Below are 22,105 nucleotides of genomic sequence, written 5' to 3' on the forward strand. Positions count from 1 at the left end.
GAGAAAGCCTGAATCACCTGTATGAACAGCATGTTTCCATGCAAGAGAAGAAAGGAGCTTGTAAAAGTAAAAATGCTGTGACAGAGGCATTAGAGTGACAGCTGAAGCATTTGCCTTGAAGGAAGAGGGTGGTGAAAGATGTCTAATGAAATCTCTGTGCTTGATACCACCTGAGGAAATGCCAGTGATATCTGCTCTGGTTTTGGAGGCAGGGATCATTACCTTGCAGCATCACTGTCACTCTGACACATCCTGGCCTCTGTTGAAAGTTAAACAGGCCAAGGTTTTGTCTTTTTCATCTGGGATTTAAAGCCTACTTTTTGCACTTTAGTCACTTTCTCAGACATAAGAGATATTAAAGTAATTATAATCTAAAGCTAATGTATAAAATATCTAGGTCAGCTGCTGATAACCACACGACAATAGGCTTATTCCCTAATGGGTGGCATTCAGAACAGGTTTTCAGTAGGTTTTGAGCATTTCGAACACGATTCTGGCCAAAGCCCTCCTGTGTGTTAGCAGTTTGTGGAGGAAGGAGATGCATCAGAATGCAGAGAGATATGAGTGAGTAACTCACATCCAACTGAGAGCTTCTGTTGGTGGCTTCGAGATAGAACAGCAATTGACTCAAATATTTCGAAGTCCAGAATGAAAAAGAGGGACAAAAGTTTTTTCTGTTGTGGTATCAAAGAGCATCTAACTGCTTAGCCAACAGCCATAATGAATGAGATATGAGGATGAGAATCTGATTTATCTCCTGAAATGGCAGTAGCAAAGGTGGAAATGTTTATTTTAGGAAAAAGAGGGGTTGAGCCAGCTTAGACTCCATGCACTGACAGCAGCAGGAGTCAGAACATTCAAAATCCAAGCAGGGAAGCCAAGCTGAGGAATAAAGCTTGGAGCTATTGCTCTAAGATTTGTCTGAAGCCATGAGAGTGCACAGAGAGGTGGGCTCTGAGGAGATTAACAGATTTTTATCATGTTCAAAGAATTTCCAGTATTTATCAGGTGGCTATAAGAAAGAAAGGGACAGACTCCATAGCAGAGTCCATTATGACATCACAGGGGCAAATGGTTTCAAATAAGAGGGGGGAGATTAAGATTGTATATAAGGAAAAGTTTTTTACAGTAAATGTGGTAAGGCACTGGAACAAATTATCCAAGAGGTAGTGGATGCCCCATCCCTGGAGACTTTCTGTGTGCCCTGATCTAGCTGTAGGTGTCCTTGTTCATTGCAAAGGAGTTGGACTAGATGACCTTTAAGGGTCCTTTCGACTCAAACTATGCTGTGATTCTGCATTTTGACAGTTCTCTGAACTTGTGGAAGTCCTGCTGCCTGTTTATCCACATATCTTCTGTACACGTAATCAAAAATGATGATGTTGTTCTTGTTCCTTTTGTAAGCCCTGATTATCACACTGCTCAGTGAGAAATGTTGCCTAGAGGTCACCTTCCCAGAAGTTTTTCCATGTGATGTTTGATGGAAGTAAAATGCTTGGTCTGGGTTTGATTTAGACATCAGCTTTAATATCATGATGCTGATGTCTTTCTTAAATATCTGCCAGATTTTATTGAAGTAGATTTTATTATTTACAACGGGACATTACATATGTCTCTGGAAGGTGTTAATTTGAGCGAAGGTTGTGTGTATACCTCCTTTCTTTCAACAGCAGCTGGCAGTGCTGCAGGGATAATGCTATTATTCTGTTATTCTGTCATTCAGTAATATTATTCCTCAGGCCAGTAATTGTTTTTGCCTTGAGCAGCCACCCTATGTTAAAGCAGCAGACCATGGAGAAAGGTGAACTCCCCAGAAGCAAAAAAAAAAAAGCATTCAGGGCTAACTATAATCTCACAGGAATTTACTGAATTCAAGTCCAAAGAAATAGACAGTGAAAGAAAGGAAGAAAGTCAGAAAGAAATTTTAGCAAGGTTTACCTGAGAAGGATTCCTCACACAGTGATTTATTACACTATGGGATGGCTGGAAGATGAAACAGGTTTGCCTGAGGACGTTTCCTGGAAGAGTCTGATGGAGCCTGAGGAATGGGATGTAGGAGTACAGGCTGCATCTGGAGATTACACCAGAGGGAAGACCCAGAGGATGATGTAGGAGTCAGTCCGTCAGGTTTGGGTTTCTGCACTATTTCACATTCTCCTTTGCCCTCTTTTCTCTCCATACGCATTGTCTTGAGTCCAATTCATGCTACATTGCCTGGCACATACTTTCATATTTCTTTAGAAATAAGCAACCATGGTGTGCTACAATACAGCTCTTGAATTATTTCAGATCCTCTGGTTGTAAATAAAATACACAGCATATACTTTTACATCCTAAATTCAGAGAAGCCCAGAGAAAGACTCAGAGGACACCTGAAGTGATGTAAAACCCAGCACTGAGCAGTCTACCGTGCCAAAGAGCCTGCCCTGCAACAACATGGACATAAGGATGTTCCACTACTAGATCTGTTGGTCAGAAACCAGCCCTGTGATCGATGAAATCAAATTGCAGGACAGGATTTGATGTGATCAGAACCAACAATATCCTGCATAATCCTACAGCTGAGCACCTCTACTGCTATGCCATTTTTGTATATTTATCTGTTGATAACCACGCGCATGAAGAGAGTTTGCTAGAAAGGCTTTGAGCAAATGTTTTTCTTTCTAGAAGAAAAAGAAAAGAAGAAAAAAAAAAAGGAAAAAAAAAAAAAAGGAAAAACTCTTCTCTTGAAATATGGCAATTTTGAACTATAAAAAGAGATCGACTTTTTATTTTCATAAAAGCTGTCTCTTTTTGCTAAGTGATTTTAATCATTCCAATTTTGTGTCAAAATTATGTTCAACATTTTTTTTCTTTTTTTCTTCTTTTTCTGTATTAGCTGTAATATTCTACTTCATAAACTTAAAAACGTTTGATGTTTGAATTAGTTTTGATGGGCAATTTACACTGTGTGGTAAATTCTGAAATTTTCCTTGACAAATGAAAACTGTTTTCTGAGAGGCTGAAATTTCCCAGCGGGCAGAAATTCTATTTCCCAGTCACCTCTGGAGGAAAGCACGTGTGAAAATGACAACTTTCCCTGCTCTGTGATAAAACATTGTCTCAACTAAGTTCTATTTATGAGCAAGCCTACAAACCTTCTGTGGAGCATAAATAGCATCAAACAAAAAGCTGTCTTTTTTTTTTTTAAATGGGATAATTTTCTTTCAACTGATTTCCCCCCCTCCTCGTTCTCCCTCCCCCCTCCTGAAAGAAAATCTCTACTATGCTGTGAATTGAATTGGAATTTTCCTGCTAGATTTAATGGTGTGAGCCAATGCACCTAAATAATAAAAAATGGTCATGCTTAGGTCAGATCAAAGGTTCATCCAGTCTGATATCTTTTCTCTGACATAGGACAGTGGTGGCTGCTTAGGAAAACAAGGACTAAAGATCTCATACTATTTATCCTCTCAACAATCAGTGACATTTAACACAATTAAACTAAGAAAAGTGGAAAGAAGGAGAAGCAAGAAATTCAGTATCTCCCCCTTTTCCCCAAGCTCAATTTCTTTAGTTCACTTTCCATCCCTTTTAAGGATGTAATGGAGTAGTAAAGAAGATTTCTTACCTCTATTGGTATGATCCCACCATTTAAAGCTCCACATCAGAACTTGCCTAAGGACCTCCTGAAGTCCCTTCTGTGTGCTCAGATTGGAGTTCTTGCTCAGAGCGCTTTCTGTAATTGATGTGCATAACAGAAAGAATGTTCATTACAAGGTCTTAACTATGTACAAAGTCAAGAAGGGATAATAGCAAGAAAATAAGTGCAGAGACAATGTTTGTTGAAGAGCAAATGAGGTATAAACTGCCCATGAATAAATTTAGGCTGGTGATTAGGAGAGCATTCGTAATCATTAATGCACTCATGTTCCAGAAGCAGATTTTCAGTAGGAGCAAAGGTGCAAGAAGAAACCAAAATGGGGCATCATGGAGCTTGATATATGCCTGCATTGCCCTGAGAGTCTCAGGAAATTGCCAGAATCTTTACAGAGACTCATCTCTTGAAGCAAATCAAGGTGGTAAAATATGGTACCTCTCTACTGAGTGAGCATCAGATGAACCAAAGTTCAGTTAGGCTGTAAGCAGTAACAATCCACTCAAGTTAGTTTACAGCAGCTGAAGTTACAGTCCTATAGCTTAGAGTTTACAGACCAACAATTACACAGAAGGAAAATACAGAACATATTTTGCTGGCGCATTATTGATTTGCATCACTGTCTTGATTCAGTAGCCAGTATAAACGGTCCCTCTACTGAGAAATATGAAAGAAATCAAAAGTACAGAAAGGCAATAGAACTTTCTGAGTTCTTTGTAACAGTCTTTTGAACCCTACAACTTCACTACCCAGGCATTGCCTCTAAAGTTAACATTTTTTAGCAATGACTTCTTTCCAAGCATGAGACAATTGGAAAGAAGTGACCATCACTTCCTTTCATTTGCCATATGCCTTAAAGATCTGAACACATTTTCATTAAGACGAAATACCACGAGTAGAGATACATCTATTGACCTGCTAAAAATCAGCCCACCTCCCTTTTCTCATACAGGGCAAACAATATAAGGATGTCTGCTTAATTTCTGATAGTGGTTGAGTTTACATAGGTAAATAAGAATGGGCAAACTGAGTCAAATCAAATCTCCGTTCAACTCATTCTTTTGTCTTTGACAGCACTAGAAGAGAACAATCAGATATACCATTTCCTCTGAGGGTACAGTCATTTGTTTCTCATGGATTTTCTGAACTGACCACGATTTCTTCTAAGTATTTACTATTTCAAAATTGATTTTTCTTTCATACACATATTCTGACTCTCCTGGAGCCCATATAATTTTCACAGTGATTTCCTATATCAAGCTATTTCTTGAATGAACAACATACATATGTAAAGAAGGCAGTGTGCAGTTAAGCTGGGGTACTCCGTGTCATAGGGTACTGTAGGGTATTGTAGCTTGTAAAGAAGTGGCAAGATCAACTTTGTGCTAGTTAAGTCAAATACTTGTTTCTTTTCTGCCAAGTGCAGTCAGGATCCTTGATAACTTCTTTGATACCCATCTTTGTTTTTTTAAAGTGATACTACTTTATACGATTACCAGCACCCGAAACTCAGAAACAGTCTTTACCCTGAGTTACACACTGTGACTTTCGCAACAACTCTTTTCCCAGTTGTTCACTTTTAGAGAGTCCAGCAATGTTCACTTTATTCTCTTTCAAGCAGTAAAAGTACATTTCTGGAGCCGGATGTGTTATGGCACTATTTTCCTTACTGGATTTCTTCACAAACCATGTAGTGAAACTTCTGGTGAGAGGAAGTATGGACGCACTTGTGGAGCATTTGGACACACAGTGATCAAAAAGACTTTAGATCAATTATAAAATGTACCACGGAGGGTCGGGAAGAAGTCACTTAATGAGTTTGAGGAGAAATCCTGCTGCAGGTTGTTGCTTTGTCCTCATTGCTGTTACATCTTTTGTTTCCACGTGAAATCCTTTTGCTCAGAATTAGAAATAAATTCCAATGTGGGGTGGAATGATGGTATCAGGATGACAAAATGAACACATTCTATGCTTAAAATCAAAATAATTGCAGGTTTCTCTAAAATGGGATTATTTTATAGGCAGACAAAGTGCAAGATAAAACTTGGAATTTCCTATAGCATCTGTGGCTTAGTTCATGTACAATTCCTCTGCTCATCAGTGGAGTTAATAAAAAAGTGAAAGGGTCTCTCTTTAAAGCTGGAAGAGATTCATATACCTGTGTATACTCAGCTCCAGGATAAAGATTTAATTACCTTGCAAAAAGGCTGGAAAAGTGATCAAACTCTGGCACCTGTTACTACTGGGAAGATGGTGATGAGGGCCAGAATACAATAATTAAATCTTTATCACCCAGAAAAGACTCTCCAGCCTGTAGTGTCTTCTTGGTGAATATAATCATGTTTATTTTTAAATGTACTCCCTGCCAGCATGTCCCAAAGTCATTTCATACATGCAGCTGGCTGGGAAAAGGCAGGCTTGAACTTGAAAAAGCAAGAGCTAAAAGGAGAAAGAGAGTAGCTAGCCAGAAAGTTAGCAGAAAGAAGACTGGGATGGATGCTTTCCAAACCCAGGAATAGGTGACCTACATTTCCAGACCTGTCTGAAAAGGCCAGATTTTCCAGATCTTGGCAAACCCCTTTTATTCAGATGCTGCATTATTTTTACTCTCTGCTTTTCATTTCTTCCTGAAATTGGGCCGTTTTAGGTTAGATGACAAAATAGGTATTTAGGGATTGACCCCTCCCAGACAAGGAGCAACAGTGTCACAGCTGAGTGAATTCTGTGAATGATGAACAGATGGGCAGAGACCTTTTGCTATATGTGGCATCGATGGCAGTGACTGCACCATATATATGCACCATTCTCAGTGCTGCCCAATAGTGAACAAGATTAGCCCATTGAGTTTTGGTCTACTGATGATCCTGGACCTTAACCAGTCAAGCTGCCTTTATCTGATATATGGGCAGCAGATTTCTTTTGTAGAGAATTCAAACTGTGAGAGAAGATTGTAGTGTATTCATCCACTCTGATGGATGAAAAATTGGACATGAGCCAGCAATGTGCACTTGCAGCCCGCATGGCCAACAGTATCCCGGTCTGTATCAAAAGAGGGGTGGCAGCAGGGAGAGGCAGGTGATCTTGTCCCTCTGCTCTGCCCTTGTAAGGCTCCATCTGGAGTACTGTATCCAGGCATGGGGTCCCCAGTACAGGAAGGATGTGGAGCTGTTGGAGTGGATCCAGAAGAGGGCCACAAAGATGCTTAGAGGGCTGGGGCATCTCTCCTACAAACGAAGGCTGAGGGACTAGGGTTTGCACAGTCTAGAGAAGGAAGAGAAGCCTCTGGGAAACCTCACTGAGGCAATCTAGTATTTAAAGACAGATAGTAACCAGGAGGAGGACTGACTGCTTATGTGATCTGTTAGTGATAGAAAAAGAGGGAATGACTTCAAGCTAAAAAGGGGAGTTTTACTTTAGATATTAGAAATTCTTTACTCAGAAAATGCTGAGGCTCTGGAACAGGCTACCCAGAGAAGTTGCCCCACCTCCGAAGGCATTCAAGGCCGGGTAGGATGGGTTCCTGGGCAAACTGATTTAGTAGATGGCAATCCTGTCCATGTCATTCTATGATCATATAAGAACAAGGGAAAATGTATCACATTCATTTATTCACTTATTTGTGCATGGACGTGTGCCTACATGTCCTCAATAGACCTGCAGATCTGTCTCAGTGCATATGCACTTTCATGTGTGAAAGTGCTTGTTTAGAAACTTCTCTGCTAGAGATATCTCAGAGAACCAGCTGCCTGAAGTAGCCCAATGCCTTAGGGTAAGTGAGAGATTAATTCCCTTCTGCTTATGTTTGGGTCTTCTCGTGGAATCAAGACGCGCCAAGGAGTTGCGTATAACTTTGAGGCTGGCCCTAACTCACATGACAGGTTGTATCAGAGAAGTTGTATCAGAGATATGCTTTACAACCTAAATGATTTGGCTTTCTGACCATTCCATAATCAGTTAAATTTGTACTGATGGCTACACACTTGTTGGAAGCACTGCTGAGCAACCCTGGGCTCCCTTGGAGATAGCATAGACTATGGCTCCCTTGGAGCCATAGACATGAGGCTAGCCATCTGATTATATCTAGCACTGGTTTCTTTTGTCATCTCCCCATTGTTTGCCCCTTCAGCAAACAGTGGGAGAAACTTTCTTATGCCCTAAGGCCGTGTTTAGATTCAAGTTACTGATGACACCATGAAAATCTCATTAGAATAATGGAATAATTAGGGTTAGAAAAAATCCCTGAGATCATCCAGTCCAACATCAACCCATTGCTACCATGCCCACTAAACCATGTCCCTAAGTGCCATATCTACCCTTTTCTTGAAAACCTCCACTGACAGTGACTCCATCACCTTCCCGGGCAGCCTGTTCCAGTGCCTGAACACTGAGAAGAAATTTTTCCTAAAATCCAACTTGAACCTTGCTTGGTGCAACTTATCATAGAATCATAGAATCACCAAGGTTGGAAAAGACCTAAAAGATCATCCAGTCCAACAGTTCGCCTATTACCAATAGCTCCCACTAAACCATGTCCCTCAACACAACATCCAGTCTTTCCTTGAACACCCCCAGGGTCGGTGACTCCACCACCTCCCTGGGCAGTCCATTCCAGTGCCTGACCACCCTTTCTGAAAAGTAATACTTCCTCATGTCCAGCCTGAATCTCCCCTGCCATAGCTTGAAACCATTCCCCCTGGTCCTATCACTGATGACACGAGAGAAGAGGCCGACCCCCAGCTCACTACAACCTCCCTTCAGGAAGTTATAGAGAGCAATGAGATCCCCCCTGAGCCTCCTCTTCTCCAGGCTGAACATTCCCAGCTCCTTCAGCCTCTCCTCATATGGCCTGTGTTCCAGATCCCTCACCACCTTTGTTGCCCTCCTTTGAACATGTTCCAGGGCCTCAATATCTTTCTTGCAGTGAGGGGCCCAAAACTGGACACAGTACTCGAGGTGCGGCCTCACTAGTGCTGAATATAGGGGAACAATCACCTCTCGGCTCCTGCTTGCAACACTGTTTCTGATGCAAGCCAGGATGCCATTGGCCTTCTTGGCCACCTGGGCACACTGTCGGCTCATGTTCAGCCAAGCATCAATCAATACCCCCAGGTCCATTTCCTCTACGCAGTCCTCCAGCCACACCGCCCCAAGCCTGTAGCGTCGCCTGGGGTTGTTGTGGCCGAAGTGCAGGACCCGGCATTTGGCCTTGTTGAACCTCATCCCATTGGCTTCAGCCCAGCTCTCCAGCCTGTCCAGATCCCTCTGTAGGGCCTCGCTACCCCCAGGCAGATCCACACTTCCAGCCAATTTGGTGTCATCTGCGAATTTACTGAGGGTGTACTCGATGCCCTCATCGAGGTCATCAATAAAGATATTGAAGAGGACAGGCCCCAGCACCAACCCCTGGGGAACACCACTCACGACTGGTCGCCAGCTGGATTTGACTCCATTCACCACCACTCTCTGTGCCCGGCCCTTCAGCCAGCTCCTTACCCAGCCAAGAGTGTACCCATCCAAGCCTCTGGCTGCCAGCTTCTGCAGGAGAATGCTGTGGGAGACAGTGTCAAAGGCTTTGCTGAAGTCTAGGTAGACCACATCTACAGCCTTTCCCTCATCCACCAGATGGGTCACTAGATCATAGAAGGAGATCAGGTTGGTCAAACAGGACCTGCCCTTTAGGAACCCATGCTGGCTAGGCCTGATCCCCCGCTCATCCCGCACATGCTATCACCTCCGCCAGTTCCCTCAGCACTCTCGGGTGGATCTCATCTGGCCCCATCGACTTGTGACAGTCCAGTTGGAGCAGTAGGTCTCTGACTGTTTCTTTCAGGATCACAGGGGTGTTAGTGTGCTCCCCAGCCGAGATTACCAACTGAAGACAATTCCTTCTCTTTCTATCCTTTATGGTGATTTCTCTGTCCCTCCTCAAGATTTGTCTGGTCTTTTAGCTCTTTTATCTTAACCTTCTCTTCCAGAAGATGCCTATGCTTTTTTTTTTTTTAATGTAGTTTGGATCTTCATTTATTTCTTTTACTATCAAAGTGATAAAATATATTTTTAAGAAACATATTTAAAAAACAATGGGCAGCTTACCACCTGGAAGTGTTAACTGAGTATTAGCTGCAATACTGAGTTACATGCCAGGAACTGAATGCATTTCTAAATATAGCTGTGTTGTTTTATTCTTTACCTTTTTCTGTGCATATGTGTGTGTTTGTGTATTCTGCAAGGATTAGTCATGGATTTGTAAAATAGATTTTCTCAAGAAAAACTTTCTCTGCCTCTCATTCCTTTGATAGCACTTCAACATCTTCTTCAGTGTAATTTTTTCTCTTCCTCCTCTCTGTACATTTGTGTGTACGTTTGTGGGTGTGTATGTATATATATATATATATATGTATATCGTAGTTGGCTGGAAGTAGGAAAATCCATTTTCTTTAACAGTCATATCTCTGAGAAACAGACTCAGAGAAAATCTTTTAAATGCTAAATTAAAAGACTTGAACTGTTTGGCTTTTCCAGTCTGCTTCTCCTTAATTCCTTTCTCTCTCTTTCTTGCTCTCTCATTCTTATTCTCGCTCTGAGTTTTCTGTTTAATTAGGGAGGAAGAAAATAGTGACATCAAAGTCAAGGACATAATCTCTTCCCAAGCTGGAAAAGTCATAGTCCCCTGGCATAACCTCACCCAGAAAAAGAAAAATTCCCTCTCAAGAGGGAATGCTAAGAATTTGATCCTAGTGTAGCACCTGTTGAAGACTGTGAGAAGCTTTTTATCCATTTATATATACTACTTTGGATGTTGAATCCCTTTAGTTGTGTGTACATCAGTCTCCAGCTGATACCTTGGAGGCTGAGGAATGACAATACCCAGAGGTGCTGAGTTGTCTGAAGGACCTTGGCATCAGTGGGCACAAGCTTTTTTATTCATTCAGTATACCATTTATCTTAAGCAGGCTCATAAAAATGCTAGAGAGGACTGCACTTTATTCCTGTGTAGTTTATTTTCTTCACGTTGGGAACCAATTTTGGCCAGTTACTCACGCTGTGCTACAACAGGCTGTTTGTTCATTTTAACATGCTGTGTTTTGATTCATATCCAAGATTTCTCCATTTTGGGTATAACTGATCTCAAGTAACATCAGCAATGCGAAGTCGACTGTCTTGCATAAGGGAGTATATTTCTATTCTTGGACAAAAATCTTTAGAAAGGAGGATATATATATATATGGCAGATTTTGGATGTTATTGAGGGATTCTGAAATGTACTTTAGATTGGATGTAGATCTTCTAATTGTCTACAATTAGACAAGTTGTTCCCACTCCATGACAGAAGAAATTATGCAGATGGGAAGTATAATCTCCAACCTGAATTCTATGGAGACAGTCTGAAATGGCATTGGATCTCCCACCATCACACTCAGCATGGACAAGGCTCAGATCTCATCACAGGAACTGATAGTACTGTGATGTGCTTTCTGCTTACAGGAAAATACTTTCCTCTAAAGGCTTCTATGGACATTCTGTCTTTATAAATGGTTCATTATAATGCTTTAACAGAAATAAATTTAGTAATGTAATCCATCAACTCTATTTACCTCTTACTTTTCTGCTACCAACAGTGGCAGCCATAAGGTGCATGTTTACAGCAAAGGACAAATGACTAAATTTGTGGTTTTCTGAACTATTAAGCAGTATTGTGTGTATTTACTGTAGAAGTCAACTGTATTGAGCATACTGGGGGCTTCATCTGTGTGCATACTGAATTTTCACCTGTGTGCTTATTGTGATCAGACAACTTGCTTAGAGCATACTGGATGCAGGTACACAGCGTGGATTTCTGAATGGCAGTGAGTCATAGAAAACAGTTACTTGCACTAAAATGCAGCAATTTTCTCCTTGCAATGTGGTAGCTGAGATCATGGAGCAATTGTTTTCAGTCAGAGAAGTGTGGAACAATGTCTGCAAATGAAATTATGGCTTGAGGAAAGGATTTCTTTGAGGCATGATGGAATGTAATTACCCAAGTTGGACTTTTGCCAGGACACTGATGTTTAAAACACTTTCTGCTCTTGTGGAAAGTGCCATAGGATCTTTTAATGACTGAAAGGGAATGAGTTTTGGATATGTATTTTTTTAAATTTTATTTGAGTATCTCATTCAAAAAGCAGAATAATAAAACGAGAAAGAAAAAAAAAAAACTATCAAAGAAAAAGTTAATCTTTGCAAAGTGATGGAATATGTAAATCCCACTTTGAAATGGTAATTTATTAACTTCTTTTAAGATAAAAATGCAATTAGCTCATTCTTTCATTTCCCACCCTCTGAAAAAAAATACACATATACTGTTATGACATCCTTTGCTCCTATGTCAAATCTGTATCATTAAATTCTGTTGCAGTGAAACTCGTGAATTTTATATTAAAAAAAAAAGGCCCTTTTATTTTTTATGCCTTGTTTCATTCTTGACTGTCAATAAAAAAAATAATCCTAAATTAAAAAATAATTGCTGTCAAAAATCCACACTGTTGAATTTTATAAAATCTATGGGCTACTTTTATATCACATTCCGTGTCAGTAGAGAGCAATCAGAAAGTGAAAAGGATTTTTTTATCATTCCCAGTTTATGCACAGATATACACTCTTCACCTCTAAGGAAAAAAGAAAACTACAGAATGATGATGTGTGGTGGAAGGGTAAGTGTGTCTTATTTTCCACTTGCTCATTTTTGTACTGTAGATGCATCTATATGTCACTCTACACAGAAAACACTGTTTATCCCTAGCTGTCAGCCCAGTGTAACTTTTCTGAATGCACTGTAATTTTATCACCAGGCTTTTTCCATATCATCAATATTTTGTGAAGCTGGTTTTAACTGTCTGGTGATTGCCTGTTTTCAGGTATATACTTGTCAATATTAAATAAAGAGTATAAGTAATTAAAGAGTTAAATAAATAAAGATTAAAGAAATAATGTTAAGTAGATAAATTAATGAGATATTGGAAAGATTTCTTTGAGGACAGCAGAATCTGGAGATCACTGTGTTTTCTATCTTACTAATTTGAGCATTCAAGGAGGGTTCAGTAGCCCACTGCTTTCTCTCTGTAGGAATTGAATTCACACCTGACTCCAAAGAGAGACTTGCAGTCACAAAGCTCTTGAATAGTCTCTGTTACTTCTATCGCAGTCATTTCTGCCAGGGCTGCTTCACATTCTTTAGGATGTCTCAATGGGTGTAGATTGTAAAGTAAAGCAAGTGGGAGGGACTCACTTGTTAAGAACTGATACATTTCTCTGACAGAGAAGGGACTGGGAATGGGACTCACCTCCCCTATCGTTAGGCATCTATAAAATAAATGTCTCTCTCAGTATCAAGTTGTACAGGCTCACGTTACGATTAATAGAAATATAGTTCATAGACTTGAGGGGTACAATTCCTCTCCTGCTGAAAGAGACTTTTGCATTTAAAGGAGAGACACGTCTCTTCCATTCTGAGTGTCTCAGTTTTGAGGTGCGAGTTGTCATGAATGCCCTTAAACTTGAAACATAATGCAAGAAGGTATTCAAATATTATATGTGGTGAGTGAAATGAAGGAAAATTAATAACAGAGATGTGTCTCTGATCTTGGGAGCTAGGCCGTTGCCAAACTCAGAAGAGAAGGCACCCTAAAGGGACAGGCAGAGCTATGATGTCGGATTTGGGGAGTAGCCCCCCATAAGCCTACTGAGATCTGAGTTCTAAATCTGCTTGGTTCTGGCAGAAAGATGTTGTCTTTGCAAGTGTTATGAAGAGCTGATTAGAGGCAGGACTCACCAGGATTGCTAACTTCTGGTAGCACAAAGTTACCACCAGCTGATTGACCTCTTTGAGCAATCAGAAGGAAAAAATAATGCAAAGAATTTTAAGTTACTTATTTCCTCCCCTTTCTCTGGATGTCTTGTGTCATCTTCTGAACCAAAAAACCACAACACCTGATTTGGTGGTGTATCTTACACCACCAAATCTTACACATAATTTGTCTGCAAGTGCTAAAGATGCACCTTAAGGAGTTGAACATGATGATCTCTATTGGTCACTTCCAACTTGGAACATCTTCTGATATATTTATTTTCTTTACTCTGAGTGATGTTCTCATAAATCTTTTCTTATTTCCAGAGACTCTTTTCACTGATGTGTCTGATGCCAGCATTAGAAAGAAGCTGCCCTGGGTTCAAATCGCATCCCTGCCTCATCCCTGAAAATGTTCAAGGCCAGGTTGGGTGGGACTCTGGGCAGCCTGATCTGGTGGATGGCAACCCTGTCCATGGCAGGGAGGTTGGAACTAGATGATCTTTAAGGTCCTTTCTGACTTAAATCATTATGTGATTCTATTGTTCTTTTTTCTGTTTTCCTCCATGAAATGTGCTGATGCCTTAAAATTCATCCTGGAAATTCCCGATCCCTCCACTCTGACACAGAGTCGCCATCTAACAAGTAGGACTATTAACTGGCAAGCATGAATTAAACATCATGCCTCCTTCCATCATATGTGGTCATGTGTCCCTAAGTTCAGAGTGAACCAGCTCAATTTCTGAGGACTGTGTTTGTATTTTAGCAACTGCCTCACCAAGGAGGTGGAATCCTATGTCTAGAAAAAGGATACAAATCATTGATCATCCTGCCAGCTCTGGCAGTGACAGGAACTCAGGATTTGTGCTCCTCCACTGTCTTGCATACTATTGCTGGTAACCATGGAGTCCAAATGTGTGTGAACAGATCCTAGATCTTATATAATGCTTGCAGCACAGCAGCACTACCAGACTTCCCAGTTAAAGATTTGTCTTGGCAAGAAGGGATTAAATACTTTTCATTAGCAAATTTAGGGATTCTAAAGCCCTATTATAGAGATCTGCCACCCACATTGTGAGCAAAGTAGCTGTACAATGGGCAATTATAAAGCAAGATGATGAAATGACATTATGCCTTAGAACTTTATTGTCTCTGCACACTCAGCCCTACAACACCATGGAAACAATTGTGTTTAATAAGAAGTATTGTTATTTCCTTCCAAGTGAGTGAGCATTTGCTCTGTATCCCTACAAAGGTTAAATATAACAATGAATGACTCCGTGCTTTGTAAAGATAACTTCACATTCCCATCACCTTCAAAAGAAAAAACAACTCAACACACAAAACATTAATAATAACGTGATATATAATATTCAAGATGCAGCAGAGAGTAAAATTATTATTATTATTATCAATACTCATTATTTAAAAATTATGATTTTTTTTTTATAACAAATTAATTTTTTTTTTATAACAAATTTTTTTATATTAAAATTGACATCAAATAAATAGTACTTTCTTTTCAAATTTGACTCTTGGAACTTCAATTCCAGTGAACTATAACACAACTGATTACAGAGACAACTTTCTTCATGCTAATAGCACATCCACATGCCAATGTTCTTCTGCATCCAATTGCTTCAAGATACTTTGATCACTTCATATTATACATGGGAAAAGGGCTGTTTTATGATGGCTAATTTACATGTGCAGGAAAAGTTTCCAGGCAATAGAACCTGCTAATATCTATTTTCACTATGGTCTCTGGTATGGTTTTAGCCTGGGCACTGTCCTAGCAATTCCTGTGCACCAAGATCTGGCACAGCCTCAAAAGAGTTCCCAATAGGCAGTCTGGATGCAGCCACTTCACAGACTAAAAGAGTTTAATTGTAGAAACATAGATCACTGCTGGCCCCAGTGCTGAAAAACGCTCTCAGGCTTCCTTAATTTACTTGTGCAGATTGTTGCCTCAGTGGAGGAAAAATGCGGTTCCTATTTTAGACACACACAGGATACAGTTTTAGCGACAGCCCTTGGCACTTGGATATGCACAGTCATTTCGACTGGAAATGCCACCAGACAGAAACAAAACACTCTCCCAGTGACCAGGAGGGGCTGTAAAATTGATGCTTTGTGGTACAAGTCAATATCCAGTGATGAATGGTAAAATATTCCCTTCCTTCATGGGCTGCTGGTGTGTGACTGCCTGCTGGGAGATAAAAGACAAGCATGTGGGCATTGAGTAGTTACAGTACTGGGATTTACTAGTGGGACACAAAGCACTGCAACCTGGAACTCAAAGAGAGAATTTCAGAGCCTTTTTCAGCCCGCATTGCCTCTGGGGATGAGACAGCCACTGGTACAGTGCAGATGGTTGTTGGAGCTTGTGCTCATTCCTTGCTGTTATCCAAGAGAATGGAGCCTCTCAGCCAGGATTACTAACTCAGGCTCAGTGATGGTACTGTAAGTGATTCCCAGAAATAGCTGACTTGTGTTTGACCAACATCTGGTGAAGTCAAAACAAGCACTCGGTTCCTGAGAAGTGAAAGTCTATATTAGCCCATAGCAGTACTTAGAGAAAAATGCTCATGCATTTCATTGCAGATGGATCCCAGAAGGGTCAGTATATGGGGAAAGATCTCATCAGCTCATCTTATTAACCAAAAGACCAGATGTTAAAGGCTTTTTCAGTCCATAACCTCCTTTGTTTTCCCCAGAAGTTAGGCACTTCTTTAGTGCTATAACTGGCCAGAAAATTCATATTGGCCTTTATTATAATAGAATCATAGAATCATTAAGCTTGGAAAAGATCTCTAAGATAATCTAGTCGAATCGTCAAGCACAATCAATCAAAACTATTATATTCATTATAAATATGATAGGATATAAAATATGATTAATAATTATAAATCAGTCTATATCTATATAACACCAAATAAATATGTCATCTTTATTCCATCTATTACTAGGCAGGAAAAGTTGGATGTCTTGATTTCTGAAAATATCCTCTTCATTCTCTTGTTTGATTATGGGGTAACATACATCTCACTTTATTTTAGGTATCAAGATCTAAGTTCATTTTAAAATTGTAAGAGATTTGGTTATGGTCAGTGTGCTTTTGTATCTCATTCAAACACATGGAACTACTTGGGGAAATTAGGAATCTCTTCCTAGTCCCTGATGACATAGGAACAAGTCTCCAACTGTCTATGGGAGCATCAGGAAGTGTCTTGTAGATGTTAATGCTTATCCATAGGTGTTGCATCTGAGCAATTGGAAATTTGGCCAGGTCTTAAAAATCTGATTAGATGGCCATAACTAACTGAGTTAAATTTGACAAAGGCTGAAATGCCACTTAATTCAGCACCAAATCAACTTTACATAATGTGAGAATAAAAGACATCAGGATGGCCATATGGGATGCAGTACTCAGTTTCTGTATCCCATCTTGACTATGACAAGTAATAGATTTTTAGACTAAAAAAAAGTGTAGGAGGAAAACATGTATTAAGTATAGTATTCCTTCCCTGGTATAAACTCACCCTGCTTCTTCACAGGATTGTTTGGGAATTTATTGAACTATAGGTTTCCTTTTGTTCACAGTGTTTGATAGAGCTCTGATGAGCTTCTCCTTCATGACACTTGCTTTTTTTTTTGACACAAACATGGATGCAGACTGATTACTGTCATCTTAATGATGTACAGTAGCACATATAGCATATTGTGTGTTCAAGTGATAGCAATAGTAAATACTGGCTTAGCAACAAGTGGTTTAAGGAGAAATTCATGTGAATGAGAGAAACTGGAGACTTCCAGACAAGGTGAAAGTAGGCTTGTATTTGTCTTAGGTTGCGTTGGTCATAAAGGTTGGAAAGACCACTAAGATCATCCAGTCCAATCTTCAACCCATCCCCACAGGGCTCATTAAACCACGTCCCTCAATGTCTCATCTCCACTTCTCTTGAATACCTTCAGGGACAGTGACTCTACCACTGGGCAGCCTGTTCCAATACACCACCGCTCTTTCTGAGAAGAAATTTTTCCCAGTATCCAATCTGAACCTTTCCTGGTACAACTTAAGCCATTACCTCTCATCCTATCACTACTTAGCTAAGAGAAGAGGATAACACCCACCTCACCACAGCCTCCTTTCAGGGAGTTGTAGAGAATGATAAAATCTTCTCAGAGCCTCCTATTTTCCAGCTAAACAATTGCAGAATATCAGCCATCTCTTCCACTGACTCTGAGGCCTGATTATCAGTTGCTCAGTTTTTTATAAGGAATAAAAATAGCACAATTTGTTGAAGTATTCTACATGGACAGTGTGATTTGTGGGTCTTCCATTTCAGCTGACTTCTGAAATTAGAAGCATATGAATCTAAAGTGCAGTATTACTGACTGTGAATATGGGATTGGAGACAGATGTATGGTTACATGTGCAGAAGTATTTGTTCTCTCTAGAAATATTACTTCCAAAGCATTTTTGCTATTGGAAGTCATGTTCTCTGTAATTTTCATCCAATTAGAGGACATAAGCAATGCTATGTGAACTGTGATGCTAATCAAAATACATCTCTGATTTTATTCTAGTGGGTCACATGGTGATACAAGATGTCATTATTAGCAAAACTCTACAGATAGTTACACCATACTAGCACACAAAGCATGAAAAGGTTCTGAATTATTAACAACAACTGGGTCAGCATCTCAGCTGATATAAACTGGCAGGGCTAATTAACTGATATACACCATTGATGATCCACTCCTTATTTGAAGAATAACCTAAAATAACAGAAGTTCGAGGAAGTCATAAACTTCTTTTCTTTTGCAAGCTGCTAACTCAGTTTTGCTATCAAGCTTGCCAGAATGCTTGGCAGTCTATAAACAGTTTGTTTGTGGCTGGGTTGTATCTAATAAGTACATGTGCAATTCTGTGCAGGAGGGAAATACGTTGTTTTACATTTACCTTCTTTACACCACTGCAGAATAAACCCTGAGTGCTGCAATAAGGGCCGTATTTTACGGCAAGTATATTGCCAGGGTGATTAAGTTTCCCATTCAGCTTCATCAGATGGCTACACAGCAGGATGCATTCCAAATTTATTTGATAGTTTGTCAATAAGCGGCTTCCTTTTAATAGCTCTTAAGTTCATGGACTTGAAAACAAAATGCCTCATTCTCACATTAAGCCAACTGGTGCATAAGAGGGATCTCTTTTTTTTCTGGCATACAGGACAGATTGGAAACTGCCCTCTGAGATAGGAAAGCTATCCTCTGTATTCTGCATCATTCATTGACAGGAGAGGCTGTTCTGCCTGTGTACATGTGCAAGCTGTGTTGGGCAGGGTGCTTGTATTATCACAAGCACATTGTCAGATGAAAACTTATGACCAAAGGTCAATTCTTATGAGATCAAAACACAAAACCTTGACAGTTTGTTATAAAAGGGTCAAATGGTTGCAAATCCATGACAGCACGAGGTACCTTTGTAAGATGTACTGCTTGCAGGCACTTTTGAGTATTAAATTGTTTTCCTCTCTTGTCCCTCTCCTCTCTGAAATCTTCAAAGACATGGGCTTCTACCCTTATGCAATAAAAAGTCTTTAGATGAAATTCTTCTGTGCTGTGTATTCAAAGAAGATCCATCAGAGATATGATGACTTTGTGGCTAGTATCTACTTCTGCTACCTAAGTACTATGTGGACATCTGCCAGAGTATTTCAGAGTGAATACAAATTTCCTTCTGTCAAAATAACTTACATTGTTTTTAGAAAACAAACAAACAAAAAGCCACAACATATAAACAGTAAAATAGGCTATAGGAACAGTATATTTTTACAATAAACTTATTAAGCCAGATATCCCAAAAGGACCTAAGTGTTATTTTTCTTTTAGTCTATGTACCAAGTAACGTCAGAAAGTATTGCACAAGCTGCTGGGAGCCAAGGTGACTCTGGCTATTACTGGTGTGCTTTGGAAGAAAAAGTGGTAGAGCAGGCTGAAAATTCCATTGCTACCCATTCTGCATGGTGCCCAGACTAGCAGCACTGACTGCTCTTACAGATGAAAAAGGTAAATTGTTTTAAGTGCCATATCCAGTGTTAAGTAGACTGGTTTGGGAATAAACAAACAAAAAAAAACCAAGACAACCTAGGCAACCCCAAGGGAAAATTAAAAAAAAAAAATTCAAATCAGCGGGCATTTCTTCTCATCCTGTCTATCCTGTTACTGAATCCTTATTTACATGTCAACTGTCAAGAATATTGCAGACAATTTTATGTCTCACTGCCTAAAAAAATCGCATTTTCATAAAAACAGCATAGATTCCTTTCCAAAATGTATTCTGTTCCCTTGAATGTTTAGTTCTAAGTCACTTTTGAAAGCAAAATTTAGCCATTTCAGGCAAATGGACCTTGCACTGCAGGAATGAAACTGAAACTAATAGCCTTCTTGTTTACACAATGGGCACTTCAGCCTAGTACACTAAACACAAACCAGAAGTTTATATTTAAATATGCCTTTCTTTGCCTTTCATTTACGTTACTATATCAAGTTCACTACTAAAGTAAAAAGTATAACTTGTATTTCTTTTGGAATGTCCTCATTCTTTTACTTAAGATAGCTTTTCATTGCCCCAGGAACAAGTTTCTAAAATCGGTTTCAAATCCCCATTTCATTCAAGTGTTCTTGTTGGGATTGGTTTATCTTTTTCTGGGATCATAAATAGTCCACCTGAAAGAAGATTTGTTTTGATAACTCTGTTTAGTAGTCCATTTGCAAAAATCACCTTATTTTACAAATTGGAAAATATTAGTTGCTGAAAGCCTCTATTCTGTAAGCTAGACCTTTTACATGTGTAAATAAACGAATCAGGAATCTTTATCTCCTTGTCCTCTACATATTTGCCTTTTTTACTTCTGACGTTTTCTTGCTTAATAACATGATAACTGAAAGTGTTTTATCAAAGTGTATGATTTTCTTCTACAGGAGCAATCCCGTTATGTTGAGAATAGAAAAACAGAATCAAGACCTGATTCTCTCCAAATGATGCCCAGGTAGAAACATTTACAATGCGTATTTAGGTAACATCCAGCATCTGTGTGTTTCTACACCAATATATACATGTTAGAAGCTCAATTGTCTAGGACATGGTAGAGCATGTCAAAAGCATCAACAAAAAAAAAACATGCATGAATCCCACTTTTTAGTAGTAAATTTTCACAGAAGTTACTGTGCTTCCCTTCACTTCATCCAGTGATTGAAGGGGAAGGAACAATGGGTGAAACTAACATGAAGGAGGTCACTGTGAAAGGAAAAAAAAAAAAAGCTGGTAATTCTGGCATGAATATAGTGAATCTGAATTCAAGTTAACAGTTCTACAGTTCTACTATTGCCCGTGGGCAGAAGCATCAGGTTGAATTTTCTGCCATCTTTGGTTTACATTGCCTCCACTCTGAGGACTTGCTAAACTTTGAGATGACTTAAGTCCTCAAGGTAATGACCAAACACGGCACAGGTCTCTGAAAGCTGGCTAATGTCTACGATTGGATGAATCAGTGGTGGAGTCAAGACAACAGAACAAAGTCCTGATGTAAAACTATGGGCAGAACAACAAAAGACCAGGCTACGAGGACTGCAAATTAATGGTAAAAAGAACTATAAAATCTGGGAGGCTCCACAACAGCCCAGGGAATTTTAGTTACATAGTTCACAAAAAAATACAAAAATACAAAAAACTAAATTCCACGAAACAAAACAGTCCCTATTCCACTTTACTTCGTTTTTTTCTCATTCCCCAAGTGTTGTTTAGAGGTAAAATAAAAGTAAGCTGCTGCTTATAACCTTAAGTGCTCTGTATTTCCTGCTCCGTGTAGAGCAAAGTTAGCAAAATAATTTGTTTTCTTCTTCTAATTGGCCATTGTTGTACTAAATTTTCAGCTTCATGGCTGACTACTTGTGTGGCTACAAAATGGTGGTACAAGAGAACACCTGGAGAGGAATTGAGTGAACAGGCCTGTATCATATTATTATAATTTGCATTTCACTTGGAAGAGTAAGTAAAAAAAAAGCTTTTTATAAATAGCAGAGCAGCAAGTAACTTCCAGCTTCTGAGTTGCCATGTCTCAACCTAACATGATGCAAAATTATGCTCCTCAATTTTTATTTTTGTCAAGTTTTGTTGTTGTATGAAAGTAAGAATAATCTATTAGTATGCTTGTAGCCAGGTTCTGTTTTATGGCCAGTGGGATTTCTCGAGTCATATCTCTGGGCTAGGGATTTACCATGTGCATGAAGTGAGGCTACAATAGCTTCTCAGAGTCCTCTGAAGCAGGGAGTAGAGAAGGGCACAGAGATAGTAATCAGAAAGGACTCTAATAGAGTTCTTTTGTGCAGTGTTTGAGATTCTCAAATGATGAGTTTGTGAAGTTTGCAGTGTCAAGAATGGGCCCAATAATTGCTTATTATTATTATTATTATTATTATTGTTGACATACTTTACTGTATGATAGAAGGCCAAATTTCATAGAACCATAGAATCGTAATTGTTAAGGTTGGAAAGACCACTGATCATCTGTTCCAATAATCAATCCATCCCTACCATGCTGTCTAAACTGAGTCCCTCAGTCCCTCATAAGCACCTC

The sequence above is a fragment of the Lagopus leucura genome, unplaced genomic scaffold, assembly GCF_019238085.1.
Source record: "Lagopus leucura isolate 7727_CA_CO unplaced genomic scaffold, USGS_WTPT01 Super-Scaffold_100002, whole genome shotgun sequence".
In the NCBI taxonomy this organism is placed as follows: domain Eukaryota; kingdom Metazoa; phylum Chordata; class Aves; order Galliformes; family Phasianidae; genus Lagopus; species Lagopus leucura.